Source organism: Zalophus californianus, chromosome 11 (genome assembly GCF_009762305.2).
Source record: "Zalophus californianus isolate mZalCal1 chromosome 11, mZalCal1.pri.v2, whole genome shotgun sequence".
Taxonomy (NCBI): Eukaryota; Metazoa; Chordata; class Mammalia; order Carnivora; family Otariidae; genus Zalophus; species Zalophus californianus.
This window is the reverse complement of record NC_045605.1, coordinates 20,998,580-21,010,709: the sequence shown is the minus strand read 5'-3', so window position 1 is coordinate 21,010,709 and position 12,130 is coordinate 20,998,580. Positions and strand designations below refer to the sequence as shown.

The 12,130-nt window shown below is 50.8% G+C and overlaps 1 protein-coding gene across 19 annotated transcripts in view; it reads right to left on the bottom strand.

Annotated features, from left to right (window-relative positions):
* Window positions 1-12,130, bottom strand: part of PKNOX2 (PBX/knotted 1 homeobox 2) — a 304,609-nt gene that overhangs the window by 106,703 nt on the left and 185,776 nt on the right. The window contains exon 1 of one of the 19 annotated variants that reach the window (XM_027581300.2): window positions 525-583. The exons of the other annotated variants lie outside the window; for them this stretch is intronic. The gene's annotated coding sequence lies outside the window, so the exon portion shown is untranslated. Of the gene's footprint in view, window positions 1-524; window positions 584-12,130 lie in introns of those variants that run through there. 19 annotated transcript variants of the gene reach the window in all.

Here is a 12,130-nt window from a genome sequence, read left to right as displayed (position 1 = left end):
TATAATTTATCACCCAATTTTGGTGGATGAAGGGGAGCACGATTAATAATTACACAGAAATTACAGCCTTCAACCGAGACCGTCCCAAGCAAATGGGGTCATAGGGTGGCCCTACACTTAGTGCTTAGTTTGTTCTGCCTTCTAAGGGTCAGGCGTTTACATATCTAGCTCCCACAAAAGGCAGAATGTTCAATGGCAAAGACAGTGTGTGTGTGTGTGTGTGTGTGTGTGTGTGTGTGTGTGTGTATCGTGGTGGGGGTGGTTGTTGACCCTGAGAGTATCCATATAGATAAGCTATGATCAATTAATGATTGTTGAAATGAAAAAAGGAAGGGCTCTGGTCCGAAATGAAACAAAAGCAGTTCTTTAAGGGCAGCAAGCTGGAACAACCAAGGACAGAGGAGCCGTTAGGCAAACGGAGAGGCACGTGCAGCCAGTGGGGGGTGCACACCTGTTTGTGTTATGTGCATGCACGCCCCGCACAAGGTGTCATGCCAGTGCCTGCTACCCCCAGGTACTCCTACCTTTCTGCTTCCCCGCCTCCCCTGCGGCACCCCCACCTTCCTCTTCCTAGCTCTGCCAAGCCATAGCTCAACTGCTTTCCCTCCAGATATCTCTCAGGATGGCTGGGGTCCCCATATACATCAGAATGCTGGGCTTGCCGTGGTCACAATAAAAGGGAGGGCCACCACTTCAAGGATGATAGTTTATTTCTGCAGGTCCTCAGCTGAGGCATAATACTGGGTGTTCAGAATTGAGATATATATCTCCCTTCATAAAGCTCCAGCATATTCTATAGATTTCAACTTGCCAAAGTGGGAGATAGGAAACAGCAAGAAACTAAGATGACCCATTTAACATATTGATACTCCCCATCTGTTCTCTACTAAACAGCCAGGGAGGTCTTTTTGAAGTGCAAATCCATTCTATCCCCTCCCTCTCTTCTCCCTGGTTTCTAACACATTACTGGCTTCCCATTCCTCTTGAGATCAAGGCCAAAATCCTTACCTTGTTCTAGAAGTTCAGGTGTGGCTTGGCCCTGTCCAACCTCACCCTGAAGCAGCTGCCTCTCCCAGCTTCATCTAGCTTGCTCTTTGCCTTCTAGCCACCCAGGCCTTTGGTCCCTCAAATAGAATATGCTTCTTCTGACCACAGGACCTTTGCACAAGCCAACCTAGCTTCCTGGAAGATGCTTTTTTCTTGTCTGCTTTCAACTAGTAACAGCCTGCTTCACTTTCACATCTCAGCTCAAGTCACTCCCTCAGAGGAGCTACACTGAACCCTCAGGCCAGGTGAGGAACCTCTGTATATTGCATTTCTTCATTCAGTTCGAGTACTTAGTTCAGTTTATAATTATACATTAATATATGATTCTTTGAATAATGCCTAGGCTCTAAGGCACTAGGCTATAAGCTCCATGTGGGCAGAGAACCGTGTTTGTTTCGCTCACCTTGAATCCCTAGCACCTAGTAGTACTCAAAAATATTAGCGGAATGATCATTGCACCAACCCGAGTCAAAGATCAGGAAGGTGACCTCTGACCATTTCTCAGCGTAGTAAACTGAAGTGACTGGAAATAAGAGCTAGGGATTAAATTCTTCTCATCCTCCACTTTCAGCTCTTTCTCCTTCTCCTGATCCTAACAAAGCTGTCTCTAGGGACCTACTGCACAGAAGGGCACATAATGGGGTTTACACAGGCCGAGGCACTGGCTGTGAGTTCACAGGACAAGACAGGCAACAGATGTGGACAGACCCATACAGGGCTGATCAATAACCAATAATGAAGCCTGGGCCAGGACCAACCAGATGGGAATGACGAATGCATGGTAGGTCTTGTTTCCTCCATGCTCCTTTCCACACCATCTTAGGCTCAAAGGGAACGTAGGGGGCGCCTTCTCTGTTCCATAAGTCCCTGCCCCCCTCCCTGCCTCTCTCCCTTCCTCCTTCCCTTGCTCTTATATAGTGTTCTTTATGCGCATGGACATCTTGACCCCACTACAATGCAATCTTCTTGAGGTTAGGGACTGTGCCTTAAGTGACTTTGGATCCCCCGTGGCTCCTGGTGCCAGGTCCAGATGAATATCTGTGGATGCTGTTCTTATCTGGAGGCTGTGCAATGCAGTGGTGAGTGCCTGGGTCAGAGAGCCAGAGACCAGCTTTAAGGCCTGGTGTGGGGTAGTGCCAGGGAGGCCGTGGGGGCAGAAAGTGTCAGCTCTTGGGGAGGACAAATGCTCAGGCCTTCAAAGCCCAGCCCACCACTGTACTAGGAAGCTGCCCCCTCCATGGGCCGGCTCAAGTGTAGAGCAGGTCACCATGCCTTCCCAGGTCTGGAGAGAGACAGGGTCACTCAACCTGCCCCACCCCGGCGGGTGGTGTCACAGGCAGCCTGGCACTTGTACCCCGGGGTGGGGCTAAGCAGAGGGGCCCCACCTGGCCAGGGAGAAAACAAAGCCGCTGCCTCTCTGTGCTGGCACCAGGCCGGCTCCCTGTGAAGTGAGGCCTCTGTGCTGGGCCGATCAATAATAGAAAATGCAAGTGGCCCAAGGTAGTGACTCCAAGCCCCGGGGCCCCAGGTGGGATGGGGCAGTAGCCCACCAGGTTGGGAGCACAGGGATTAATAACGCATCAATTTTAATGCAGGGAGAGGGTTTTTTTTTTCTGCTTCACAAACAGCAAAGTGAATGTTTGAGCATCCCGGCAGGGGGTTAATGAGGACTCTGATTAGTTATTCGGATTTCTCCACACGGCCTCAATCCATCCTACTAGGGAGGAGAGAGTGGAGGAGGTGGGGAGGGGCAGGGCTGCCGAGGAGTGGACCTCCAGCCTCTGAGCCCTGTCAGCGCCAGGAAAACTACAGCACACCCGCTCTTCCTCTCCACCCTCCACCCACCCTCCACACACTGTGGTGGAGCAGAGGACTGGACGGTGCTTGGGGGTGACCCAGTCCAGCCCCTTGACTGGAGGGAAGACCAGAGGGGCATGATTCCCCAGCCACACTTAGGATGAGTGAGAGCCCTTGCCCAGGCCAGAGCCCAGCCTAGCTTGGGGCTTTCCCACTACACCAGCTTTCCCTTACCCCACTCCCTCTTCCCAGCCCAAAGTGAACGTTCTTCTCCCCTAGGGGAAGCTGCTCATCAGGGATAATCCCAGAGTCTGTCTGAGGCCCTGGGCCAGGGCTGTCTGCTGGGCTGGGGGGCCAAGGGGAATCCTCATCAGAAAATCTCTGCCTCTAGCCCAGGCTGGTTCCCAGCTCAGGGAGGGAAGGTGCGGTTCCCTGGGATAGCCCCTGAGAAGGGGGAGCCTCTCAGCACTGCGTCATCTGCTCCCAGCTGCCTTTCCAGTTCCTGGCATCCAGTGTAGCTCTGAGGGAAGCCCAGCACGAAGCCACAAGTTCCCTCTGGCCAGGCCTCCTGCGACAACCCCTGTCCCCTCCCTGCTGACTCCAGATCAGTGATGGATCCTGCTCATTTGGCCCCCAACATGCAGGGCACACAAAAAGGGGCAAAAGCCTGCAGAGACACAGCATGATCTCAGGAAGAGACATCGCTAGGCCATCTGGACACAGGCTCAGCGCCTTTCCTGCTATTATAATGCAGATGGACTTGTGAGCAAGGGCTTCCCACTCCCCTCCCCACCCCCAGGTCCCAGGCCATCTGCTGCAGCCCAGGACCCAGAGCAGGATCCAAACCCAGGTCCATAAGTGACGTCACAGCGGGGCACCCACCCCTTAGTCTTTCTGAGATCATCTTAGTGTCACATAAGTCCCCAAAATGCCTCTCTCTGGAGGCCCCTCCCATCAACCCCAAATTCTCAAACTGCACATTGAGGCCCCTTCAACTCTCCCGGCACGAATCTACGTATTCTCCCTAAGGTCAGGGCCCAGCATCTTGGTGCCCACGGCGCTCCGCACCCCCAAGGGTGTTCTCAAGCAATGCTGCTATCCTGGGCCTCAGTGATCTCTTCTAGTTCATTCCGAAAAAGAAGCTCTGATGTTTACTGCAGGTTCTTGTACACCAGTCATTGTGCCCAGTGTGTGACACACGCATGACCTCATTGACCCTCACTGACCCTGTGAAGTAGATGCTCATATCCCTGTGTCTTCGCCCAGCATAGTCCAACGGAACTCCCATGCAACGCTGGAAAAGTCCTCTGTCTGCGCCTTCCAATATCATAGACACCATGTGGCTATTAAGCACTTGAATTGTGGCCGCTGTGACTGAGTAACTGAATATTTGTAACTTAATTTCATTTAAATAGACACATGTGGCTGGTGGCTACCGACTTAGCACAGCCTTACAGGGGTCAAGCAGCCCGGTCAATATCACCCAGCTGGTAGGGGCCAGGCTTCCTACCAGGTGTGTCTGCCTCCAGGGCATCTGTGCTTCTCCACAATGGTGTCTTTGAGGCATCATGATCAAGTGCATTAAGAAAACTAAGGCCAGGGGCGCCTGGGTGGCTAAGTTCAGCGTCTGCCTTCGGCTCAGGTCATGATCTCAGGGTTCTGGGATCGAGCCTCGCGTACGGCTCCCTGCTCAGCGGAGAGCCTGCTTCTCCCTCTGCCTGCCGCTCACCCTGCTTGTGCTCTCTCTCTCTGTCAAATAAATAAATAAATAAATAAATAAATAAAAAGAAACTGAGGCCAGAGAAGTCGAAGAAATGGTCCGTCATCAGCAAGTCTAGGACGCATTCCAGCCCTGGGTCTGTAAGGATGCCAGGGATACTGTGAGGGATGCAAAGATGAGTAAGACAAGTCTCTACCCTCAAGGTGCTACTAATTCAGTTTAGAGACAAAATGAATTCTACTCGGGATGGGGGATTTTAGGTGCAGAACCGATTGCAGTAGGATGTTGCCCAGACTTCCCACAGCACCCCCAGCCCCCAAAGTCAACCCCACCCAGCCATCAACTCCGTTATCTCCATTCTGCCCACTTGCCCACGGTTGGTTCTCGCATGTTCCTCCTTTTGGATGAACGGCACCGTCACTGTGGCAGGCACTCAAGAAGGAAACCCGGACACGCCCTCAACTTTTCTTTTTCCCTTCCTCCCTGCTTCTCTCACTTTCTACTTTCCAAGACGTGTTGAGATTTCTTCCTAAATGTGCTTTAAATACCCTCTCCTTCCCATCCCCAGTGTCTATGCCCCCCATTGCCCCTCAACCTGCAGCTTCTTCCTGTCGCCTCACCACGGGCTCCAGCCGCATGGCTGGACAGGAGCTTAGGACGATTTCTCTTGCCTCTGGCCTTTTGCATCTGCTCTTCTGTCTTCCTGGAATGCCCCTTCTTGCCTCATCTCCTTGGACAACTGCACAGAACTAAAGATTCAGCTCAGGGCTCTCTCCACCTAGGAGTGTCGCCTGAGCCTCCTTACCTCTCCGGCAGGCTACCTCCCACCTCCGCGCTCCCGTGACTCAGCACGCCTCTTTATGCCACTGGCCATAATGGCTTGGAAGTGCAGGCATATCCCCTGGTGTCCTCTCGGGTCGGAGATTGTGGCTTTGTCACTTTTGTGCTCAGAGTGTATGGCACGGGGTAGGAGGGAGGGAGGAAGGGTACAGACGTGTTTGCACCAGCTGTTATCTGAGACCTAACGCGCTTGCTGCTCCGGCCTTCCCCCGCTTCCCACGCACATGCACCCGCACACGGCCTTTCTGCTGGAGGAGGCTTGTGGGGAAGTTCCCTGAGACATTCCTGATGCACCTCGCAGTCGGCTGCCCCGAGGCAGGGCACAGTGATGTTCCACAGCCTCTGGCACTCAGGGTGAATGCCGACAGCTCTGAGAAGGCTCAAAAACGGTTTGCTTCAACCCCAACCAAAATGGGCTTGGGTCTGCCACCTCTGAATGACAGTATCTCTCCCTTTGCCCTGGGCTTCTCCTCGTTCCCTCCCCAAGGTGCGTCTGTAACCTCAGCATCAAGGCTCTGCCCGAAGGCACCTCCCCTTCCCTCCAAGAGAACTTACCACGCGGTGCACCTGTCTGGGGGCCAGAGTCCTCAGCACTGACATGGTTCTTTGCCATACACAGCGCTCCACCCCTCACTTACAGAGCAGTTCCCGCCCCGTTTTTTCATTTGATCCTCATGACTCCCCTTTGTGAGGAGGGAAGTTAGACACTGTTTCTCCATTTCAGGGATGAAGAAACAGAGGCTCAGAGGAATTAAGAGACTCGTCCGGTCTAAGTGCTGGATCCTAGATTGCAAGTCAGATCTTTTGATTCTGAGTTCAGTGTTCAATTTACGGGGAGGATGACTGATGTCCGAAAAAATGGATTACAGAGGAAAAATACGCTTGGAAGGATAAGCCGATGGGCTTATTTGAGGGTGCATGGTGCTCGGTGTCTTGGTGGGACACCAGGGCAGAGCAGAAAGCTGGGAATGAGCGTCTGGGGCTGTGTTCTACCCCAGTCCACAAGATGGTCTAGCCACGCAAAGTCACCTGCTGTTCTCCAAACACCATCTTGCTTCCTTACCTTTGTGTTTGCTAAGGAATTTATAGCCTTCTTTGCGTCTCTGACTTCTGATCTTACCCAGCATTCCATGGCCATTTCAAATGCTACCTTCTGCAAGAATCTTTCCTGGATCTTCCCAGGCAGAAATGGTCTCTCCTCCCTTTGGGCTCTCACAGCACTTTGCATATTCCAGCATTGCCAACTTTGTCTCATCCCGTTTAGGGCTATGGTAATATGTGTGTCTGCCTCCTCCATCGTGTCTCAGGCGGGGACAACTCACAGTATCTGGAACTGTGCCTTGGGCATAAGAGGTGATCAAAAAATATTGGTTGGGTTGAATTTCATTGCTAATTATATTTCTAAGGAGGGCTGGTAAAAGAAGGTAGAGTTCATCCATGTCTTTCTCATGGTGAATGTGCAATGTCATAGACATCACATCTTTTGTCTTCATTCTCAACTCTGAGCTCCAGGATGATTTAAAAGTACAAAAGATGAAAGGAGGGGCTTATAAACAAGAAGCAACAAAAGAGTAGCCTGCACCTGTTAGAAGGGTGTTAGGAAGGCCAAAGCCCAGAATGCACTGGTGTCTGAAAACACCCCCCCCAACATCCCCCCTCTCTTTTGTCTCTTAAAAAGCAATACTTGAAGCAAAACGAAGAGAAAAAAAATCAGAGAGTGAGTAGCTACAGCCCAGGGAAGACATATGAGGTTATCGGACGACAGAAGGAAAGCAAACAATTTAACTCCCACTTTACTTTGTTTTCTTCAAGGACAACAATCATCAAAACAGAAAAATGATTTCTAAAGGGTTCAAGTTTGAGATAGGTGAGGAGATGGTAATCGAGGAGCTTATGGCTTTAAGTAAAGTCAAGGCCGCAGATACCAGTAAAGCATACCTCAGAGCATGGAAAGAACTTAAAGATAGGACTGTGAGGCACAGTTAGCTGTTTGTGAACAGACGAAAAGAAAAATTTTTTTTTTTTTTAGAGATGCAAACACGCAAAAGTCATCTCTGTTTTCACAAAGTGGCAAACAGATTCTGGAAGCCACATAACTGTAAATTCAATATTAATTGCTAACAAAAATTCTACATTGAATTAATTATGAAAGAGAGAAGTGATGACCAAGAACCAGAATAGCTTCATTGAAGACCAGTCATGTTTAACTTGATTGCCCTTTGTGGAAAGACCAGAATTCCTAGGTTGGCAGACCCAAGGAAAATTCTGAGAAGTATGTTGATTTCAGCAAGACCCATGACAGCACCTTCCATGATACCCTTCTGGGTAAGATAGGCTGGTCTGAGGAGCAAGTTGGACAGGAAAACAGGTAGGTGAACTTCTAGCGAGACTGTGATCGCCCCCGTCAGTAGTGGTCAGCAGATCCCAGTGTGGAGGGTGGGCTTTCGTGTTGAAGTGACCGGCTTTGTGCCATTGAGTATGTTTACCAGCGAGATCTGCATGACGTTCTAGAAGGTGAGCTTATCCTTCTACACCCTGGAAGGGAGAGTTAATGTGTTTACAGACAGAATGAAGATGGAGAAAGAGCTCGTGAGGCAGGAAACGCAGGCTGAAAGCAAGGAGATGATGTTGAGTAAAGAGAAATAGAAAGTTCTACTGCAGGAGGAAAATGCAAGCTGTACAAGTGAGGGAGATGGAGCTTCAAATCATTGCATGTGAATAAAAAAGAGGGAAGTTTGACTGAAAATTCAATGGGTACCAGTGTTGTGTGTGTGGCTGCCAAAAAAAAAAAAAAAAAAAAAGGGAACTGCAATCTTAGGCTGCATTCCTACAAGTCCAGGTGAAGGAGGCAATGGTTTAGACCATGCTGGAGGGCCACGCTTACTTACTTGATCAGAGGAACACTGACCCTACGGAGTGCATCAGGGAGGTAGGCGACGATATTGATGGACGGTATCTACCCACAGCACAGAAGACCCGGGGAGAGACATGAGTGTTGTCAATGTTTAAATCGCCACGACACAGAAGAGCTATTGGTCTTACACTGTGAGGCTCAGAGCAGAACCAGGACAGAAAGGGGGAAGTGACAGAGAGACACATTTCCCCTTCATGTGAGGGTCTCCTACCGGTGAGAGTTGCCCCAGAGCAGACAAGCTGCCTCCACCAGGAAGACAGTGAAAGCCTGTGTCCTGGAGGTGCCTTCACAACATGGCAAGTTAAACCAGTTGACCTCCAAGACCCCTTCCAGCTCTAGGACATGATGAGACCCCTGAGTGAGGAAGATGGTTCTGACTGGGGCAAAGCCTCTCCAGGGTGCTTCGAATACATTGTGGTGGTCATCATCTCCTTTGCCAGTGTAATAAATCTGGTCCTCCATTCTGGGGAATTGCTCTTGGGAGAGATCAGAGCGGTCGTGACATGTGGCATTTGGAAAAGAGCCAACATGTTTCCCTGTGCTTCTCAAAGAGATTCCCTGCCCCCTCCCCCCATTTCTGGGAGGAATGGGGCTCCTGCTTAATCTTCTCCTGGGGCGTGAGCAGAGCTGGGCAGGGGTGGGAAGGGACAGCAGTGGTGTGGCTGTCACCCCTGGGGGGCAGTTCCTGCTGGAGCTCAGTGAAGCTAGCAAGGCCCAGCCCAGGCACAAACCGGAGAGCTGACCACTGTGGCCAAGGGCGTGATCACAAGCTGATCACTTGTCAGAACGGAGAAAAAGAAGCCATTAAAGAGCACATTCTAAGGAAGGCCAACCCAATAGCCAAATGGTCTCCCTGGACCATACACTCAACACCCACTGATACAAATGAACTATCTGTGAGGGATTCTTGTTTCCAGCCATCTCTGGGCCTTTGCTCACACAGATTCCTCTTTTCCAAATGCTGTCCCTCCCTTCCATGTTTGCCTCTTCTGGTCTTGCTCATCCTCTAAGGCCTATCCTTTGCATATCTTTTGTGTCCCTTTTTAGTTTTCTGAATTGAAGTCATTTCCCACTGGAGCACTCATTGTTTTCTGCCTTGAATTATGGTGAGTTGTATTTGTGCCTGATATGCCTCCTTCATCAGGAAGCAAGTTCCTGGAGGGTAGAAAGGGGGCCTTTGGCATATGATTAGTCTTGCATATTAGTGGCAAGATGGTGGCGAGTAGAGCATTGCGCTCATGGTCTAGAGTTCTGGCCCTGGCGTGGACAGCAACTCCTCCACGCCTCCTGTTCCTGAAGAGTCAAACGAGTAAGTACAGCTGCAGATCCCCAAGTTCCATTTGGGTTCACACCCTTATGATAATATTCACTAAATGTTGATTTGAAGCATTTCCCCCTTTATCACTAAGGTCAAATCCTGTTCATCCTATGGTCTCCTTTCATTTCTGGATCTTTTTCTGTCATCATTCATCCAACTATCCATCCATCCGTCCGTCTGTCCATCCATGCATCCTTACCTTCAACCAACATTTATTGAGCATCTGCTTTGTGCTGGGTCACCAAAAATACAAAGATGTGTACACTGCTCCTAAGGAGAGCACAGTCACCCCAGGGGACACAGCCATGCAAACGGATAATACAAATCCCCGGGGACAGGCGAGCAAGAAGCGTGCTGGGACCACACGGGGAGGGACGGGGGGAAGGAGGCTGGTTAAAGTGCCAAGACCCTCTTCATCCTCGCAGCTCTGCCTCCGACCCTGATGGCTTGACGCCTTTTCCTTGGCCTATCCTCCCAAGAGAGCACCGAGAAGAAAGACAGGATTGGTGTGGAACAGAAGCAGGGTGCAGAGGGTCCTGGCCTGCCAGGGCCACAGAGAGTCTGTGGTCAGAGCCGGTGCAAGCCCTACACGCCGTTGTCAGGCCGTGCAGGGGGCTCTGAGGTCCAGAGTCTGCATTTCCGAGCTGTTCACCTCTCCCTGCCCCCATTGCAGCAGCACACTCGGCAAGTCATTTATTCCTCCATAACATTTGCTCGAAGGAACGTTGCCGCTGAATTATGGCTGGGACCATTATCTCAGAATAACTGTCTGGGAAATGTTAATGTTAATGCATGGATCATGCAGAATGCCACATTAGGGGTTTTATGGTGGACATAACATTTTTATGAACTTTTTCTCTGGTAGCATCAGCCTTTGATGGAAAGAAAAGAAAAAAAGGAAAGAAATAAAGACAGAGTGGAAAGGCAGAAAGCAAGGCGGCATGCGGAGCCGGGGCCCTGGGAGCAGAAGTGCCATTTGATAGCACCTAGGGCTGATCCACTGAGCACCGCTTGCTCTGGGGAAGGCCTGCCTGGCCGCGCTCCAGCACGATGAATATCTTTCGTGTTAGGTATTTGTGAGTGGGGAGCAACCGGCCAAATTGGCAACTGGTGGGAGACAGGGTCTACTTGGGTAGACCCATAAAACTTTTTGGCCTTTTCAGCCACCTGCTGCCAGGAGGGCATGCAGTGCCAATGGAGGCCAAGGGAGGGGAGGGGCGTCCAAGGCTTAGTGGGGTGGCCACCATACCTTTTGGATGAGGGGATGGGTTCCTGGCAGAACGGCTTTGGGGGCTCACCTTGGGGAGTAATGGCTAATGGCTTAAGGAGATTTTAATTTCTGCCATTAAAAGAAAAAAAAAGGAAAAACACAATCTTGGGAATGGCAGTATTTTACACCTGGCTTTTAGAAAGGACTAATAAAGGCAGTGTTTAGCATTTTATATCCTTACTCAAAAATAACGATCTTTGGTTCTCATCTCAGACATATTTTAAGTGAGCCTGTGTCTCCTACCTCCAGAATCTTCTTTCAGGAGGCTGAATTTATGGCTCTGTTCTTTGCCTGCCCTGGGCTCCAATTTAAGCCTCATAACCACTGCATTACGGTCAGTTTGCCTTTTCTCTTCCCTCCTCTCTACCTCTGCAGTCGCCCCCGATGCTGTTACTGCAATTTTTCTTCCAGACAGAGTGCTGTTTAGCTCCTGACCCTGCAAGACACCTAACACCTGTTTACAGCCATTCCTTTGAGCACATTAAAACTTGGGCTGGGGGTGGGGTGGCAATGCCGTTCGGCAGCCCCCTCTCCGGTATTCTCAAATCACCACAAATCACCACCCGGGGAGGCTCCGAGACTCACCCCCCACTCCTCACCCCTGCCAGACCACGAGGCCTTCTGACCTGGGACAGGAGCACAGGTGGGAGCCTTGAGCCTTGGGTACGGTCCCTGAGGCAGGAAGGGATGCAAAGAGTTGGCAGGAGGCTGGCTCTCCTTAAGGACACATTTGTGGGCTGGCCGAGAAGACCTCACCAGTGAGCGCGGTTCGGTAGGAAGAAAGGGTGCCTGCAGGCCAGGCCCTCCAGGTTTCAGTTCTGCAATGGTGTGTGACCTTACACAGATGACTGCGTCTCTGGGGGTCATTTTTCCTCCGTAAAAGGCTGAGGCCAGACTGGCAACTTTCTAGGTCTTCTCGGCAAGTCTGACTCTGTGACCTGCTCAGATTGTCGGGAGGTTGTTCAGATGACCTCGGGTGTCTCGTCTATGTTTGAGGCAAGGTGAATGCCGCAGGCATGGGGCTGGATGAGTCTAAATCTGGGCTTCGCCACTTCCTAACTCTGGGAACAGGCTTTTTACAAACCCTTGGGGTCCCCGTCTCCCTAGACGTAAAAAAGGAAATCACAGTGCGTATCTTGTAGGTTGCCAAGATCAGCATGCCTTTGAACACATTCAGCAGTTTACTTAGGTATCATGTTTGACTTAAATATTATGCCTGCCATT